This window comes from Lissotriton vulgaris, chromosome 2_1 (genome assembly GCF_964263255.1).
Source record: "Lissotriton vulgaris chromosome 2_1, aLisVul1.2, whole genome shotgun sequence".
Taxonomy (NCBI): domain Eukaryota; kingdom Metazoa; phylum Chordata; class Amphibia; order Caudata; family Salamandridae; genus Lissotriton; species Lissotriton vulgaris.
Genome location: NC_141687.1, coordinates 375,394,495 through 375,410,321, shown reverse-complemented (window position 1 = coordinate 375,410,321; position 15,827 = coordinate 375,394,495).

Below are 15,827 nucleotides of genomic sequence, written 5' to 3'. Positions count from 1 at the left end.
TGAAGAAAGCATTATTCAAGTCAATCACCGAAAACCAGGTAGCGGTAGCCGGAATCAGAGTCAACAATACTGTAATATCAGGTACAACAGGAAATTGTGGAACAACAATTTTGTTCACTTCGTGAAGATCGATGACAAGCTTATATACTGGAGGCTGTGAAGGATCAGTTCTCTTCAGAACAGGCAAAACAGGACTATTGCACACATTACCTCTCGTTTCCTCAATGACACCCTTTTCAATCGAGTCATAAATAATCGCTAAAAGTGCGCGCTCACCATCACTTGATATACGATATTGTGGAATGCGCGGTAACTTAGCATTCGCCTTCAGTGTCACAACATATGGAGGAATGTCCAGTAGGCCAACATCATTTGGACCAGTAGCCCACAATGAAGCTGGTAACAAGACAATTCATATGGAAGACTATCTTTCGACAGGTACATTGAAGAGATCACTCTCTCACCCAAAGTAAGATGAACTCCTGATGGAGAACAATACAATGTCGCATACAATCTCTTCAACAAATCCAATCCCAGCAAATTCTCATTACAGCCTGTAGTCAAAAGAAGGGGTGCTTCAAACTTACGAGGACCAACAGAAAGAGACAATGGAGCAGAAATCGGATTCGTAACGGGGGCGCCAGAAAAACCTACAGAAACATTATCAAAGCCAGACAAATGTGCGCCAGGGAGTTTAGAATGCATAATAGAACTCTTTGTAGCACAAGTATCTAGCAGAAAAGGCTCTGACACACCTGATGCAATCACTTCAACATAGGGTCCACTCTGATCTACTGGAACTGAAACAACTCCCTCGCTTCTCAAACTAACAATCTCTGACCACCCTCGGTAGCCATATCCTGTCCACTATGATCTATAAAAGTTTCTTCAAAACACGTGAAGAAATCAGACACAGTCTCGTCTTTCTTCTGTTTACATGCGGACAACTTGTCCCAATTAACACGCACTTCGGGCATCACGGTCTTCATGAAAGTAATTATCCTACCAGGAAGTTCAGTAATAAGATCTTCAGGCTTGGAACCTCCAACTTGTCTGTCATTCGCAGCAACAAGATTAACCCATGTATCACCCACTTCGTGATCATGATCCGTATGCCGAATCACATTCCAGATAGGTTGTGGAACAACATTACCAAACAACATGTCTATGTCCTCTAAATTCATAACGCACGAACCCACAGTTTGAGTGAGCTCTTTATAATATCCCGCCGGATTTTTCCTCGGATCAGGTAAAGTCTGCTTAAGTGCTAGAACTTCAGCACGCTTCCAAGGAACATGTACCCATACTCGCTGAAAGTGCGCAGCAACATTTCAATCTTGAGGTCTCCAAACTGGAGGAACCTCACGCATCGGATACTGACGCGCTTTTCTCCTAACTGACGAATCAGGCTCGAACAATCGCTCAGAAGGAGCATTATTACGAAACGACAATAACGTCGACACCGCTCTTTCGATGTTGAGAAGACTCACAATCGTTCCTTTCGCAAACTCGGAACGCACTCGATACAATTCTTCAGGTGCTCTTCCCACTTCGTCCATCCATTGTTCATGGAGGAACACACACATCATTTCAAAAACGTATCGTTGCTTAGGTGCTTTCCATTGCTGAAAAACATCCATAATACCCTCAAGATCATACTGGGAGGTATACGTAACCCATCTACGTGCCATATGATCCAATACTACGCGCTCATCGGTATCAGGCAACTGACTACGCAATTGTCTATCCTCATGCACCGGAGACATACCCAATTGTCCCAACAAAGGAGAAAAGAAACCAGAAACAGCAACAGTCACACGCTGCCTAGTAGAAGGAGAAGAAGGAAGAATAAGGGAAGACGGAAGAACAGTAGAAGAATCCAGAGTCGAAGCAGAAGGAGTATTAAAAACAGACGTAGAAGTAGCAGGCGAAGGCAAAGTTGGCGGCCCCTGAGGAGGCTGCGCCAAAGGAGCAGTAGCCAACGGAAGAGAAGCTGAACGAACGGCATCAAAATGCATAAAGCTATCATCATCAGCATTGTTACAAAAACATACAATACAAAAGGAGCTATCATGTCATAAAGACTGGGAAAAAGGCAAAATAAGTAGGCCGACTTTTGTGGCAGAAAAGTGCAGCTAAATCGGCGATGCATCAATTTAAATCTCGCGTTGATGGAGACATTCCTAATCCCTTCATGCACACCCTCCCATTCTTTATCCGTGAGAGGAGGCTTGCCCAGTATCTCATACCATCTGCTATGAATCAGAAGGGTGCACACTGGGAGATACTCTCACAATGCCCTGTATAGACGTGGGAAATCAATCTCAGTCATATCAAGGAGTGCCACAATGGTTCACGATTCCTGGGGCGCATCCAGAAAAGTTGGCCAAATCCCTCAAGCTGTGGCCACTATTTTAGAAAATTAGGGAAATTGTCCCGGTCCCAGGTCAAAGGTTGCCACAGCATACGTCAGAGTGACAAATCCACTATTGGGGTAAAGGTCGCACAGAGTGTTGCCGCACGCCATTGGTTAACAAACATTGCCCACGCTACCTGCGCGATCGGGCAGAGCTACCAGATATTTAAGTTCAGCTCATAGGTGCTGCTCCGTCTCACCCACCAAACTGTCTTCTCCCGTGCCCGACAAACCAGCCCAACCACGTAGCAGACCAAGTCAGGAACTCCAGCTCCCAGCATCAGGAGCTCCTGCACAGGGACCACACCACACGTGCCCCCCAGAAAGCCTCTTCTCCCAGCTCTCATCCACATCAAGCCAATGGACAGCATGCTGCAGCTGGTTGCCAGGAAGTATAGATCGAGGCAGGGGAGCTCCATCCCTCCCTCTGACCAAGCATGCTGTGGTGTGGCCGAGCCCACTCTCTTCCTCCCTGATGCCCACAGCAACTCTACTCTCAACGCATCCAGTTCAATAAAATACCTCCTGGGAATATCGTACATTGCCCCCTGGAAAGCACACCGGGCAGCAGGGTAGAATGATCACCTTTACCAGCGCCAGCTTGCCCATAAAGGACAGTCTGGGGTATTCCAGAACTTAATTGTGGGTCTGAGGCCCTCAAGCACCGTTCAGATATTCAGGGGTTCGAATAGTGTAGCTTCTCTCGCTATCTACATCGCGAGATATCACACACTAGAAGACTCCCAGGGCAGACACATGCCCAGAAGTCCCTGCCCCAGAACGTCCCCCAGTAAGTCCAGAGGGAAAAGTCTGGATTTGGCTCGTCTCACTTGGAGCCTGGTAGTATACACATTTTTTGATCTTCAAATGTATATGGCAAGCTCAGATCAAACATCATATGCCATGGATACCCACTAGATATCCGGTGTGGTCATATGATGATGCTGTCAGAGGTATTCTGTGATCCTCTGCCATGGGCGGGCACTTAATTCCAGGGGTTGACAATATGTCTGGAACTCCCACCTTATGCCATTGTGGCTTCAGCGTGCATGAGATGTCCACCTTGGATCAGTGATACTGAACCTAAGTCAGGCATGCTCAAATGTGACCACATGCCATGGGTGGCTATTCAGCATTGGAAATGGCCACCCTATGCGACGGAGCACCCAATGCAAAGGTGGTCACTAGATGTCAATCCTACACCTTTTGCCAATGATGCCCAGCCTGTTCCAGGAATGCCCACTCTATGGTAGGGGCAGCCACACCCACTGCAAATGTCGAGGATCACAACCATATTCCAAAGATGCCCAATATATGCCAAGAATGCCCACCCTTAGTCCGATGCGACCACCTTATGCCAACAGTGACCACAAATGCATCTGATGTTAGAGATCTCTGACCTTATGCCAATGGTGACAGTTGTATGCCAGGAATGCCAACACTATGCCAGGATTGGCCACAGTACTTCAAAACAGGCTATAGGCTGGGGTTGCAGAGATATAGAGGACAAAAGGCAATCACAGACAGCAATGGATGCCACTTACTCACTGTCCCACCCAGGACAAATCAGCTAACAAGGGGAGGGAAACGGACATGTGCCTGGCTGTGCTACTGTCAGCCTTTAGGGCAAACTGTTTCTCACCCTAAGTACTGGCAAACCCGTTGGCCTTAGCCTCGGGTGACTGCCCTCACCCCTGCATCCCTAGCACCGCCTCTGCCTGGATGTGGGGGCAATATCAGTATTGCCACCCAATCACATGCATGGTGTATTTGTGTTGTATGTACATATTGCATTCCTAATGTCCTTCTTTGCAGAGGGATTGCAGCGGGACAGTGTGCGGACCACCAGCTCCTACCATCATCCTTTAGCGGGGTATCGCCCATATTCCACAGTGGAGGGGCGGCCATGGGCAATTATCACGGTTTATTTATTTTCTTTCAGTTTTTTATAGCACGACCCAGACCCAAAATGGCAGCAGAGTGCTTTACACGAGGTCAAGTGTATATACACGAGCAGTCCTATGGGGAGCCACACTGTTGCTAGATGGGGCTCTGCTCATTAATCAAGGGGTTCGCTTTCCAGGTCGCTCCAGGAACACCTAACTCCATGTTTCAGTCCTGGGCTTTCACTTAAATCTGGGGATTATGGCACTTGTAGTTCTCATTTGCTTTATTTGGATTAAAACATAATATTAAGGGTTAGTAAAAGAAGAGCCCCCAGATTGGATTCAAGCCCTTCTCTATACTTAGTTACCAGACTGGCACGGTCTATTAATTTCAGTTTATAGGAAGAAAACCACAGGTGACACTACTTTCTCTGTTGAAGGCACCACATTATGAATTCCCTACCTGCATGGATTAGAGCCACTGAGGATGACTTGCAGTTCAGAAGAAGGGTCAAGACATGGTTATTCCTAACATGATCCATCAGGTAATCTATATGATCTCGTTCACAAAGGGCCAGCACAAATTCTAGCTCTCTGGCTACAGGCAGACGCCTCTGCAGTACTCTCTAAGATCAAGGAGAACCAAATCAACACAATCATCTTTCAAACATGCCCAGATCCGATGAGAACCAATCCACAGCTAAATCATCTCTGCAAATCGCAGGACATGACTCGCTCCTCAAAATCTTACTCGTCAAACCGAGAGGACCGGCAATCCAGAATTATCACATAACGTGGTACCCCACCTTTGAAAGAGAGGAGTACAAAGTCAAAAAGAATGGGAATCATTTTTGCTATTAATGTTACCTATCAAAGGACGTTTCAACACCACCAATAGCCAAATGGAGCACCAAACACGCTACCACATATAGCACCTGCCCACATGTGACAACCATCAACACTTCTACAATTTTAACATACCGCCGTCCCAAAACGCTTCCTCCCACTCTCTTCCAAATCCATGCATGAAAAATAGACCTTGACCTATAGCTATTGATTGTCCCATCACTTCCCAAGTATCGAGGTACCATCTCCTTACCCATCCTTAGTAGCGTACATGCCTTACTCTCTCTGAATGTAGCTTACTCTGTGACATGCCTGTCTACCTTACTCTCTAAAATTCTATTTCTGCAAATTGCCCACACCTCACCCCATAGTTCACAATCTCTCCTTCTTTGAAACCATATTTCTGCAATATAATGATAACTGACCTCCTGCTGCTTATCTGCTCGCTTCACCACCGATTTGCATGAATGCACACTGATAATCCCAGCTAGCTCCTGTTCATGGAATCCACCACATAAAATAAGGTGTAAATGCAGGGGACTACTCTTTGAGAGCACAAGAGTATTCTCAATTACCAAACATCACCAATAACCTCTGGATTAACCCCTAATCTTGAGATTCCGGAGTCCCATGTTACCCGCCGTAAAGTGCTTCAACGCCTCATCAAGGGTAGTAAACTTTTATAAATGCAGTTACAATTAAATGGAAGAATCTGGGAATACTATCTTTTAGGCGGTCCTGGCAAATGGGAGGGTGGTGACAGCAAGCAGTCAGGTGCTTTGGTGCACTTCAACTCTTCATCCTTGGACTATGTCTCCTCATGGGTTCAGCACTTACAGAGATATTTGCTGAGTGCACTTATGCACAGGTCCATGCCCTATGCCTAACTTCCTTCCGGGTGGAAGTGGTTAAAACATTTTACTGAAATGAAAAATCTGCAGATCGAAAAAATTGCTTGCAAAATACTTTCACAAATTTGTTCCGCTGAGTGGAAATTTGTGAATTACACAGTGTTTAACTGTTTGCAGACTTGTCACCCTCCCCATCACCACACAAAACGACAAACCACCAAATAAAGTTTACCCATATGGAACATTTTGAAAAAGGGAGGTTCGTGGCTCATTTTCTGTTTGATGTTCGACGCCCCCCCACAACCCCCCCCCCTCCCACCAAAAAAAACCCCAGGATTACTTGTGTGCCCTGAAAATATTTCCATAATTACTCTAAACTATACCGTGAAACTGTGCGCGACTTGAAACCTGCGTACCTACATGTCCTACGCCCTGTAGGACCTGCGCACCTACGACATGTCTTGACTATAATTTCACCGACTCCAGTGAGCTGTGAACAGCAAAGCTAAAAAGCATTCAACAACTCCTCGAAAAAGTGGGGAAACAATGAGATATGTTAGTCACATAATGCTCCAAATCTGTCACCTTCTTTCTCCTCAGATTAATGACCGAGCTGCAGTACTATTTTCTGTCTTGCATAAATACAGCCATCTTTGAATGCACCAGACCGTGAACCCAAAATGGTGGCAGCAAAATAGAGACATGGGAACCCGGAGACTCAAACCCTGGAACCGGGAGCATAGCTGCCAAGGTTTCAGATTGCCATGTGTGACATTTTAAAAATTTGAGTGAAATTATGAGTGACATTTTAATGACTATGAGTGACACTTTCTTGCGCGCAAAAATCATGCAATGAAGACGAGGGAAACTTCTAAATATCAGAAATTACAGCTATTTGAGCAACAAGAAACTCCAAGAACTTCTTGAAACTGCTGCAGAGCACCCCTGTTAAAGGTCACGCAATGACCCTGAAGATAATACTCAACTACAGTGGTCTGGTGCCCTAGATGAGACTCACAGAGCTGAGCAGCTGCCTGGCTGTGCCAGCTCCCGCATCTGCTACTAATAAAATCAAGTGAGACTGCAGAGATAACACTAAACCAGGACTCGGGCTCACTGACTCCGGAAGGATGATCAGACAGAGCAGCCCTACAGATGGATGCTGTTTGAGTTAAATTATTTTTTTCAGATGAGATCATGACTTATGTAGTTAGTAATAGGTGCTACAGGCAAGTGGATGTGAATACCTGACACAGTGCTTTGTAGGACTAAGGTGAAGGGTGGGCTGTAATAATGCAAAGGTTTCCTTAGTTCTTACCTCTCTGCATAGGTGCTGTCTCACCTTCTGGCTGGTCTACCCTTATTATTTCTTTTTTTGAGAACTTCTTGTTCCTACATTCACAGCCTTTCTGCATCATGTGACCCCCTTTCTCTAAATTGTGCCCCAGTTGTTTATTGTGCCATCTCCTGCTCAGTGTTTGTTCCCTTTACACCATGGCTCCCAGTCCAACCTGATCATGCAGGGTCCTGCTGAAGTCGCGAGTGACCCCCTGGATTATAAGGTCCCTCAGGTTAAAATACTTGAGTTGCCGTGACTTTTATCTTGGTACCATTTTGCATGCATGTACTAACCTGAAAATGTCACCGACTAAAACAGTACTTACTTGTAGAGTTGACTAATGCGGTCTGGACTGCACTGTTGCTGCATCGATGCACTGACTCTGCAGCCTGTTCTTCTTCATCTAGGGCAGCAGGGCTGCTGACCACAGATTCGGCCCGGCCCCCGGTGCCGCTGGCCAGCTGAGCTACAGTAGTGTCAAGTGGCCATTGAGAGAGCTGGTTTTTTTAGGTTTTTTTTACTATCCAGGTATTTCTTTCAATGTCCAATATAATTTCCATTTTAAAGAGCAGGAGCTTTAGAAATTGACACAGAGGTGACCACTGGTGTCTGCACAAGGTAGGCGGTTTAGAGCCGGTCTTTTATAATCCGAATAGCGTCCTGACAGCAGCGAGCCGAGGCTGGCCTGCTGGGGTCTGTAGATGTCTAGGATACAAGGGAACAATTTTCATACTTGCTTAAGTGTAATTACTACTGGGGAGCAGAAAGGAAGGGATGGTAATAGGAAAGGAGAGAAGCAAGACTCGAGTCTCGTCGTCTTGAGTCGAGACCGCCGCAGCTTCTGCCTACTTCCTCCGGACGTGACGGCACTCTACCGGCACATCCTGGATATTAATACCGGCCCCCATGGTGTGCCACAGTGTGACTGACAATGAAAAAAACAAAACAATTTGCCAGTACTGTGCAATGATTTACCAAACTTTATGTTGGAGAGCTATTAATTGCTCTTTCAAAATGACCACTCTTTCAGTCAAGAAAAGTTTATGAAAAAGTTTTTGTTAATCTTTATTTATTGGTTTTTCCTTTTTTAATCAAAGTTGCTTTTTATTTTTGTATTCAGCAGTGTTTTTGTTTTCAGCTATATACAACAATATACAATGATACGCAGGAGAAACAGGTTCGTGGACACGGGAATTGATCAATAAAGTGTATTAAACAACATTTAGACACTAGACGTACAACATGGACACTGGACAACAAGTGAACACTAAATAGTACCTAAAGGGGTGGGGCGGTGGAAGTTGGTGGCGTTATTTCTAACTGTTTGTCAAAGAAAAGCTAATTTATCTTTGTCCTATGTGAAGTTCAGCCTATTTACAGTCAAGTATAAGTTGGGACCAACTTAATGAGTGTTTAAATTCACCAAAAAACGAAACAATCGATTTTAAATCAAACTTGACAATTTCCAATTGTTACAAACGTTTGGCCACAACACTGGCCAAACAGCCACCACAGTGGCGCCAACTGACAACTAACACCTCAATCGGTCGACGCGTTTCGAATCCTAGTTTGTTCAATAGGATTCTCTTCAGGACCACACAAACTAAATCTGTCAGTGTTATAACTGCGGCTTGAACGTGATGATGAATAGAAAGTGATTACATCCAAAACCTCATTCGGGCATCCAAAAGAGCAAGTAATCCATTAGTTCTATAGTTTTTCGGGGACTGGCCTCGGGACTCGATCTGAGGCTATGCGTCTTTCTCCTCCAGGCTGGGTCGCGGTTGACTGGAAACGCAGTAGCATCGACTGCTGCTGAGAGGACAGCCCCCCGCCCTAATTGGCAGCAGTGAGTGAGTCGAGTACTGTGTTAAAGCCGCAGCTCGGTGCGGCGCCAGCGCCGCAGACAGAATATTGCCGCATTGTTGTCAGGCGTCACAGGCAGGGCAACGATTTGATACATTGTAGCGCTCTCAGCCACGCCAGAGCTGAGAGCAGAATGGATTTAACTATTTAGGAACTCAGGCAGCAACGCGGCAAGTCTCTTGGGAGCAGCAGAGCCGGTGCACAAGTGCCGCTGGTGGCGCGCGCTGGCAGGTGGCAAAATGTGTGACAATGCATTTCAATGCGGTGATTTGAAACACCGCACTGAAATGCGTGAGCGTCACACCTGATGCGTGATGCTTGGCAGGACTGCAGGAGACTCGAACCCTGGAACCGGCTGACTCAAACACTGGAACCGGGTGACTCAAACACTGGAACCGGGAGGCTCGAACCCTGGAACCGGGAGACTCGAACCCTGGAACCGGGAGACTCGAACTCTGGAACTGGGAGACTCGAACACTGGAACCGGGAGACTCGAACACTGGAACCGGGAGACTCGAACATTGGAACCGGGAGACTCGAACACTGGAACCAGGGGACTCGAACACTGGAACTGGGAGACTCGAACACTGGAACTGGGAGACTTGAACCCTAGAACCGGGAGACTTGATCACTGGAACCAGGTGACTCAAACCCTGGAACCGGTAGACCCGAACACTGGAACCGGGAGACTGGAAACAGGAGACTCGAACACTGGAACCGGGTGACTCAAACACTGGACCTATGAGACTCGAACCCTGGAACCGGGAGACTCGAACACTGGAAGCGGGAGACTTGAACCCTGGAAGCGGGAGACTTGAACCCTGGACCTGGGAGACTTGAACACTGGATCAGGCAGTCATGAACACTGGGCCCGGGGAGTTGGATACTGGAAAAGAGAGACAAAAACATTAGGGTTGAAAGTTATAGTCATTGGGATCGGGAAACACGAATATTGGAAGAGCACTCCTTGGACGCTGTCATAGGAAAGCACAAACTATTAAACATGGAGACAGAAACTTTGGAAGAAAAAGACTAGGACACCAGGTGAGGCAGACTCAACAATGGGACAGTGTTGGGACAGGAATGTCCCCTGCATGGTGTTCGATACTTGGTGCTCGATTGCAAGTATCAGCTATCCTGGATTGTGATTTTGGCCACAGTCTCACACTGATCAATCGTAGGCCTCGGCTTATCCCTTGACATGAGTGAGGTCCATGATCAGTCCTAAACCTTGAGGGGCACACAAAGCGAGCCTCATTTTTCTTTAAAATGGACTACCGCTCCTGTCATGAATTTAACATGTAGAGGTGGTAGCAGCATACATCAGTAGTTGTTATCAGTTCTTTAATAGGAGTGGAACACTACTGGCCCACTACTGTAAATGTGGCTACTACGCACTAACTCAAGTGCTTGCACTAATATGTAGTGCATGTTTGTGTCTGGCCTGCATTGTGGATATAAGTGAATATGAGTAATGGAGGCATATGAGTTCCATTTTGGAAGTCTGGGCCTGTTCATGTGCACATGATGGAGGTGAGGTTGTTTTCCCAGATAGTGGAACTGTATTGCTGTCATTCCTGAAACTGTAGGCTGGAGACCTAGGCACTGAAATAGGGAAAAAGGAGGAAAGGGCTGATTAGTCTCCCTTTGCCCTGATATTTGGTAGCTAGGGTGGGTAGAGGGTGGGACTGCAGTCAGTTGTTCAGAGTGTGATGGCTCCTTTAGGCGAGACCAGTCCTTTGTCTCTTTTCCTAATCACTTTTCAGAGTGACTGTTGATAGCCAGGCGCAGAAACCTCATACCTCCATGTGCCTCTGTTGTTGGTGCTTCAAAAGGGAGAGGCCCCTACTGTGAAGAGCATCATTATAAACAAAGGCTGAGTCTGGAACATAGCCTGGAAAGGACACATGAAAGAAGAACCAGCTCAAACTGGGTCTGACAGTGCAGACAGGAAACCACAGACCCTCTCTGCATTATCTGTATAACAGTGGAAGCTGCTGACCCACTTGTTCCAGTTGCAAGTTATCTTTGACCGAGGAAGGGAATGCTTCACAGAGTACTCAGAGGACTGCTGTGTAAACAGAGCTGGGTCCTGCCTGACTGCCAGTTTCCCAGAGGTGAGGGGACATCATGTAGAGTCTGACCTGCTAGGTGAGCCATCTCCCTGTCCCGAGGTGGCTGGAGGCTGACCTGCTGGAGAAGGAAAGTAAAGGAGAGAACCTGCAAAAGGTGCTGAATACCAGGCTGAGCTGAAGTAGCTGACCACAGAGGTAAGGCTCAAGAGGGAATGACCAGCCTGCTCACTGATCGGAGTGTTGACTTTCTTGCCTGAAACAACTGCACTGTGGCACCACTGAGGTGTGCCAGAGAGTACCATGCCACTGTGAACCCGATAGCAGCCTTCACCGTGGCACTCTCCTGAAGTGTGCCCAAGTGGACTGTGCCACTGTGACTCTGAATATTTGTCCCCAAAGTGGATCATGTCGCTTAAATCTGAAAGTGAGACCGAAGCAGACTGCACACCTGTGACGACTGGCTGGACCTATGTACTGTCCCATCACCGTGAGTAATATCAGAGCTGCATCACTGCCCTGAAGAGTGCCTTCAGTGTCCATGAGCTCTGACTCAGCCCAACTCACCCTGCACCTGGAAAAGGACCTGCAGAAGACCAGAACCCTCCAGAGATACTGGGTAGTGTTCTCTACTGTTTCTACTACAGACAGGAGGGGAGTGACGACACACCCGGAGCCAGACCAGGCTCCCCCTCGAAAAGGGAGGAAGAGGATCCGTGCTGCGGGCCCAGACCATGACTAGTGCGAGAAAAGGACTGATCTTCACTAACGGCCCCACCAGACCGCCGGGGATGCCTGGTCTCACCCTGGAGATACCCATTAAGGGACCATCTCTCAGGGAAGCCAGGAAAGGTTTCGCAGCGGTCGAAGCGCCTTGGGACCCTACGGGTAAGTAGTGCGCTATATAAATGCCAATACACACACACACATTGGTGAGAGATACTTACTGTAAAACTGAGTACACAAATCTAGAACGAAATGGGTAGCACTGCACCTGAAACGTGTCATACTATATCTTAAACCTAGTTAGAAGGTGGGGGGATGGGACCTTGGATCCTTGGTGCATTGGACCTGTGCCAGTGGAGATTTGTACCTGCATACTGTAGTGTGTAATGTTTCGTTTTGAGTGCACTTTCCTTTCTAACTGCCAACCACTGGGTTGGGCAATCAATTATTGCACCGCTGAGTATGTTGTTGAGTGCTGTGCTTGTTGTAGCTCCACACTACCTCCTTGAGAAGCCTGTGACTACTCGCCAGCACTACCATCATGAGCTTCACTGGTTGCCAATACGTCAACGAGTGAAGTTTAAAACATGTTGTACGATACACAAGGGCCTCAACCAATTGGGACCTGAGTATTTGGCGAACAAATTTATTCCTTATGTTCCCATCCGTGCCCTTAGATCTAGTGACCAATTGCTACTAAATGTTCCCAAGATCACGAAAACCAGGTTGGGTGGAAGAGCATTATCTGTTGTGGGTCCCAAACTGTGGAACTCACTTCCGTTGTCACTAAGGCAATGTAATGACCACTATCAATTTAGAAAACATTTAAAAACGTTTCTGTTTGGTTCATTTTAAAGTGTTCCTTGTTTACAGCACTCTCAACTTTGCGCTCCCTTTTCTGTTTTGCACTGGCAGCTACAGCGCGGAGATACTCCCTTGGGAGTTTATTCATAGCGCTTTATAAGCCCATAAATAAATAAATAAATAAATACCACTGAGAGTCAAATGCAGGAGCTCTGCTGGGCCAAGTTCACATAGCCATAGTAGGACAGGCCTCAGGGCATCAGAGGCAAGCGACCCCAGCCCTAACGGCGGAGGCTGTGTTGGCCCTGTTGGCCACCCCGAACAGGGTTTGCCAGACTGGAAGTCCTGGGCAGTAGGACATGGGGACTGGGAGAGGGAGACATGGGTACTAAGATAGTGGGAAAAACAATGGATAAAGACGTCATGAAACTGGGACATGGAGACGAAAAGATTGCAAAGTAAGCCATGGACAGTGAGGAAGGGAGACACAAACAATGCAAAGTAAACCATGAACACTGAGGAGGGGAGACACAAACAAGGCAAAGTGAACCATGAACACTGAGGGGGACATAAACAAGGCAAAGTAAGCCATGGACACTGAGGAGGGGAGACACAAACAAGGCAAAGTAAACCATGAACACTGAGGAGGGGAAACATAAACAAGGCAAAGTAAGCCATGGACACTGAGGAGGGGAGACACAAACAAAGTAAACCATGAACACTGAGGAGGGGAGACATAAACAAGGAAAAGTAAGCCATGGACACTGAGGAGGGGAGACACAAACAAAGTAAACCATGAACACTGAGGAGGGGAGACATAAACAAGGCAAAGTAAGCCATGGACAGTGGGGAATGGTGACGCGAGCATCGCAAAGTAAGCCATGGACAGTGGGGAAGGGAGACACAAACATTGCAGATTTAGCCATGGACAGTGGGAAAAGGAGACACAAACAGTGCAAAGTAAACCATGGACAGTGGGGAAGGGAGACACAAACATTGCAAAGTAAGCCATGGACAGTTGGGAAGGGAGACCCAAACATTGCAAAGTAAACCATGGACAGTGGGGAATGGAAACACGAACATTGCAAAGTAAGCCATGGACACTGGGGAATGTAGACACATACATTGCAAAGTAAGCCAAGGACAGTGGGGACATAGACACAAACATTGCAAAGAAAGAAATGGACAGTGGGGAAAGGAGACACTACAATTGCTAAGTAAATCAGGGACAGTGGGGAAGGAATACACACACATTGCAAAGTAAGCCGTGGGGAGACACAAACATTGCAATAGGAAATCCTGTGCACCAGAGCAGGAGACATCGACACTGGAACATGGCTGCACTGAGACGTGGTGACACAGAGCCAAGGGGAAAGAAGCAAACACGCCAGGGCACACCACTTAGCAAGTTAATAATATTCAATCTTCCGTCACCGCCTACACGCCAGGGCGTAGGTAGACGTTGGCTTCACATTTACCATCCACCATAGCATAAGACACCGTGCGTGCCCTCGTGTGTGAAGTCTCAAAAGTGAGACGTCAGGTCAGTGCATCGAAGTTCCAGATGTCGCAGAGACACCTGCCAGCGCGCAGCGGGTCTGCGTCCTACAGACGGCCTCGAGGCACTTCATGTACAACCTTGGCTGCCACCGCTGTCAGCGGCACATATATTTTAAGGTGCTGACCTTAATTTTATAAGGCTCCTCGTGGAACACCTTAATTAGTTGTGATCGTTAAAGTTCATTATCACACCAGATGCCAATTAACATATTTCTGCAGGAAGGAGCCAGGGGAGCCCCGCATGGGTTGGCAGGGGCAGAACCCCTCCTCCGGGTGTCTCCGCCGGTGTAATCTCTTCAACTCATCCTTCTTCGATCCTGGGGGCTCATATGGGACCCGCTGACAGGGCTGCCAGCTGTCCCAGCTTCGCCGGAACAGGCTCCGTTTTATTTGTAGAAGTGGCCACAGGATACCACTGTCCGGATGTTGTCATGGCGTGAGCATTGCTCCAGCGCGGCGCATTCAGGGCCATATTTATGAGGCCTTGCAATAGTTTTAGGCTGCTGCTGTGTCACTTTTTGTGACGCATGGGCAGCGTAAAACATTCTCCCGTTTGTGGCCCTATTTTCAAAGTGATGCTTTAGAATAACAATGGTTCAAGGTAGGCCTCAAAAGGTCCTTAGTGCGGAGTAGAACAGAAAGCGAGTACTAAATAAATCGCTTGGGAGCTGAAGTTGTAGGTACAGGTAGGAGTATTTTATTTTTACTCTTTGTTCAAGGATAAACATAAATAATCATACTGTTTTGCAGGTGCTCAAGTGAATAGTGTGGTGCAGGAAGTGACATAAGTGATCAAAGTGAACGGACTGTCACACAACAACAACAAGGATAAAAACACAACAATTATGTACAAATAGAACGGGTGAAATTCCTTGGGTAGGTCGACGGCGTTTCGATCTATATAACCTAGTTCATCCCTTGGTTAAATGTTCTTTTTCATTACCTGCAGATCCCACTGAGAACGACGACAGTCCATCAACTGTACTACCAAACAATCATCCTTGCCTATATAAGTCAAGGCAAGGTATAATATAATTTAATTCACTTTGGGTAATAATAACTGCACCGAATAATGCATGCGCCTACATAGGATCATTTACTGAAATAAGCGCCATAACCCAAGTTGAGGTTAAACTATACACCTCCTCTCTGTACCCTAATTAATTTTCTTGACCAAATGCGCATGTGGAGAATTGAACATGTGCATGTTTTCAACTTATTTTCTTTGTCTCGGGAGCACCAAAAACCTGTAAATTAGAGCACACATGTAGGAATGCCAGCTAAGCATACATGTAGGAAACAGATTATAATTGAAATTCTTATAGTTTCAGGAGGCTCATCTGTCCTGATGATGATCTAGAGTTATATAGATCGAAACGCCGTCGACCTACCCAAGGAATTTCACCCGTTCTATTTGTACATAATTGTTGTGTTTTTATCCTTGTTGTTGTTGTGTGACAG